Below are 4,380 nucleotides of genomic sequence, written 5' to 3'. Positions count from 1 at the left end.
TACCTAAGATCTGCTATGTCAAGAAATAGTCAATACTTTAAAAAATTACTGATGATCCACACATACTAGTTTAGTACAACATTTGTATTTATTTCCATCAATGAACTAAATAAGGAGTAACCTAGAAGACCCAAGCAACTATGATAAGTAAGAGCTGCCTTATTCAGATCTTTTGCTTATCTTGGCCACTACTACCTCAAAGCTGGTATGTCTGACCTCTGCAAGCAATATCATTTCTCTTATCTTCCCATGGAATTTGAAGTTGTATCACATTTGACCAGCCAACTGTGTCTCCATAAATAAAATTGGTTAGAATTTTCCAGAAATAATGAAGGAAGAGTAACACTCAGGGATGGAAAGCAGGCTGGGTTTTTATGCTCAAGTTCGTTCACGGGGCTTATCAGTACATCAGCTATACACTATTATGAGCAGCTCAATAGACTTCCTCTCAAGGACACACATAATATTTATATTTATCATTTCTGTATCAAAACAAGGAGCATCATGGTGGGTAAAATAAATATCAACAATATTTTTCTAATGAAAATATATACTTTAACATAACAGTAGTCATCTGTGCATCTCAGTAGCTGCACTGGGGGAATACAGGAAACAATCTTTGTCTTGACCACTTGGTACATGAACATCAAGGTGTATACACTTGCATCAAAGTGTAAGTGGGTAAGTTTTACCTACATTATGCATCATGTTACATTTTTGTATATTTGTAATTTTTATTACATGTTTTCTTTTGATTTTCTTGTAGAATTAACCCAATTCAGTACAATGGCTCATGAAAATCCACTTTTACAACTTTGAGAGGAGGTTGAAAGTGTCATCAGGTGATTCAGCTACTGATGACTTGGATAATCTAAGCCACAGAAGTAGCAAGGCAGGACAGATAGAGAAGTATACAATGAAGAATTTGATTCACATGAAGAAGAGAACAGTAATGCAAATAAATATTTTACTAGTCAAAATGGTACAAAATGGTTGCATATACCTGAATGATCCAGCATTAAAATGAGGTCATAAAAATTATTAGGTTTTTGTCAAGGGTGAAACCTATTAGATGGAATGCCAACACTGAGATTCAATGTTGGAAATTGTAATGGACGATATGCTACAAGATGTTTTGAAATACACTAATAATGAAATACAAGTAAAACATTCTATGTGCATCAGTAGTAATGCTCAAAAATATATTTATTATGACATCTCACTATCTGAACTAAAAGCCTTCATGACAGGACTTTATCATTTTAAGTGTCAGGATCAAAAGGATTTATGGAGAAGTGACAGATGTGGCACTGCCATTTTTAGAACAATAATGATACTCAAAAGATTTGGATTTTTTTTTTTAAATTGCCTACATTTTGATGACAAAAAGACTCACCAAGAAAGAAAAAAATCATACAATTTTGCTACTATTTGCTAATTTTTTGAAAGATTTGTTTTGAACTGTCAAGCAATTTATAATCCGTCTGAATACATGACAATGGACAAACAACTTGCATCACTTCATGGATGTTGAAGATTTTGGCAATATATGCCAAATAAACCTTCCAAATATTGTATAAAAATATATGCCTGGTAGATGTGAAGACATTTTACACTTTAAATTTAGAAATTTATTCTAGAATTTAGCCTCCAGGTCTCTATTCATGCAATAATAAACTGTATTACACTGTGAACAGACTGTTGCACTTATTTCCAAAAGTAACCCAAATGTCACAATAGACAATTGGTTCATGAGTTGCACATTGATGTTACATTTGGTAAAAGTTGACTGGCAAAGAACTATTTGCAAAAACAAAGTAGAGATTCCTGAAAAGAAAATGTTTCAATTTCACTACAGAGAAATATATAGTACAACCTTTGGATTTCAGAAAAATATACCATTGGCCTCCCATATGGTGAAGAAGAACAAAGTAGAATTGAAACTGTCAACATTACACCATAATGATAAGATTGATAATGAAGCAGGGCTTGATGGTACATAACCATAATTCCATCACTTGGTGGGGTGGGCTGTGAGTTCAGTGTCAGCCTGTGCTACACAGTGAGTTCCAGGTTAGCCTGGACTACATTATGTTGAAGAAAGACATTGATACTGTCAGTGTTACATTATGATAAGATTGATAGTGAAGCCAGGCGTGGTGGTGCATAATTGTAATCCCAGCACTTGACAGGTGCTGAGGCAGGAGGATCCTGTGAGTTCAAGGTCAGACTGTGGTACATGTTGAGTTCAAGGCTAGCCTGGACTACATAGTGTGACCCTATCTCAAAAAAACAACCAAACAAAGAAAAAAAGATTGATAGTGAATCCTCAACACAAATGAAGCCAGAAATGATAATGTTTTGCATCAAAACGAAAGTTGGAGTAGATGTTGTTGACGAGCTATACAGTAACTATGATGTCACTTGAAACACAAAGCATTGCTGAATGATTGTATCTTGCTGGATTCTAAGCATGTCAGGCATAAATTGTTTCATAGTTTACAAAGAAAATAACAAACACAAAATATCTCAGAGAAATTTTCTTACAGGATTGGAACTGGAATTGATAAATGATCAATTACAACAGAGGAGGAATAATATGTATCTGTCCAAAAAAACTCCACAAAGGATTCCAGTGAAGACTGGTGAGAAGACAGATGAAAACAATTCAAGAACTTCCTAAGAGAATAGGAAGACCAGCAAGATGTCAAATATGTCCTATGAAAGAAGACAGGAATACCAAACACATGTCCTATCAGTATAGATGGCCGCTGTGTATGGAACATGCTGTTTTCATGTGAGAAAGCTGCCATAGGTGTGATACATGAAGTAAACATTATTTTCGCGGTAGTGTTTTGTTTGTATTCTCATAGTAGTTCACATAAGAATGTATTTCTGTTGTTATTTTTTAGAATTAGTAAGCAAACAAAAAGTGGATGTAGAAAATGACATTTATTTTAAACACTTATTATATATTTGGTATTTTATTTTATTGTTGTTTCATTTTCCTGGTAAGTATACATTGTATAAAATAAGAGTGATGGTGAGTATGGCATGCCAAACAGGAAAGGAAAGATAAGCACATGTGCTGTCAGTGTGAGTGAGACTTGTGTATGGAACATGCTGTTGCCATGTGTGAAGACTGCCTTAGGTGTGATAATTGAAGCAAAGACTATTTTTGTGGTAGAATATTGTTTGTATTTTCACTGTAAATCACATAAGAATTTATTTCTGCTGTTATTTTTTAGATCTTGTAAGCAGGTAAACAGTTGGTGTTTATTCCACACATTCAATACATATTAAAAATTTAATATTTTATTGATATTTTATTTTGCTGTTAAATATACATTGTGTAATACAATAAAACATAATTTTTTTTCAGGGTGGCTTTGCAGTTTGAACTGCAGTTATTTTTTTAATATTGTTTTACTGGTACATTTTAGGCATACAATATAATGACATTCATCATTGGAAATTTGCACCTTTACATAATCTCTCTTGGTTCTTATTTTTCACCCTTGCCCAGCCCTCCCTTCAACCCCTCCATCCCTCCCTATTTACAAAGACTTTGTTTCCATTTTTCCATTTTCTCATATTAATTCCATTCCCTTCTTTCCTTTCCCCTACCCCTCCCACTTCACCTTCCCCTCTGCCCCTTTTCTTCCTATTTCACATTATCTATTATACATTTTAGTCCTTATTTACACTTTCAGTTTCTTACACTAGAGAAACTATTCGGGATTTACAGATGTGTGTCCTGTTTATTCCACTTAAGTGTATCACCTCAATGTGCATCCATTTAGCTATAAATGTCTCTAATTTCTCATTTTTATGGCTGAGTAGTGTTCCATTTTCCTAAAAAGAACACCTCATTTTATTTATCCAGCTCCACTTGATGGGCATTTAGGCTGCTTTAAAGTTTTAGCTATTACAAACTGTGCTGCTATGGACATAGGTGCACATATATCACTGTGGTATGATTCTTTTAAATCTTTGGGGAAGATACCAGCAGGGGAATAGCTGGGTCAAATGGGATTTCCAGTCCTAGTTCTTTGAGGTATCTCCATACTGATTTACACAGTGGTGGCACCAGTCTACACTCCCACCAGCAGTGCAGCAGGGTTCTTCTTTCCCCACAGCTCCTCCAGTATTTTTTATTGGTTGATTTCATGATAGCAGCCAATCTCTCTGGATTGAGGGTGAATCTCAGCATCTCTCAAATTACCAGTGATGCTGAACATTTTTTCATATGTTTATTTGCTATTTCTACTTCTTTGTCTGAGAAATGTCTGTTCATTTCAGAGGCCCATTTTCAGATTGGGTTTTTAAATTTGGGAGGTCTGATATTTTTAAGTTCTTATAGATTTGAGATAGTAGACT

The sequence above is a fragment of the Heterocephalus glaber genome, unplaced genomic scaffold, assembly GCF_053883595.1.
Source record: "Heterocephalus glaber isolate CG9 unplaced genomic scaffold, H.glaber_assembly_v1.0 deba00001569, whole genome shotgun sequence".
Classification (NCBI taxonomy): Eukaryota; Metazoa; Chordata; class Mammalia; order Rodentia; family Bathyergidae; genus Heterocephalus; species Heterocephalus glaber.
Note: the sequence above shows the minus strand (reverse complement) of the source record.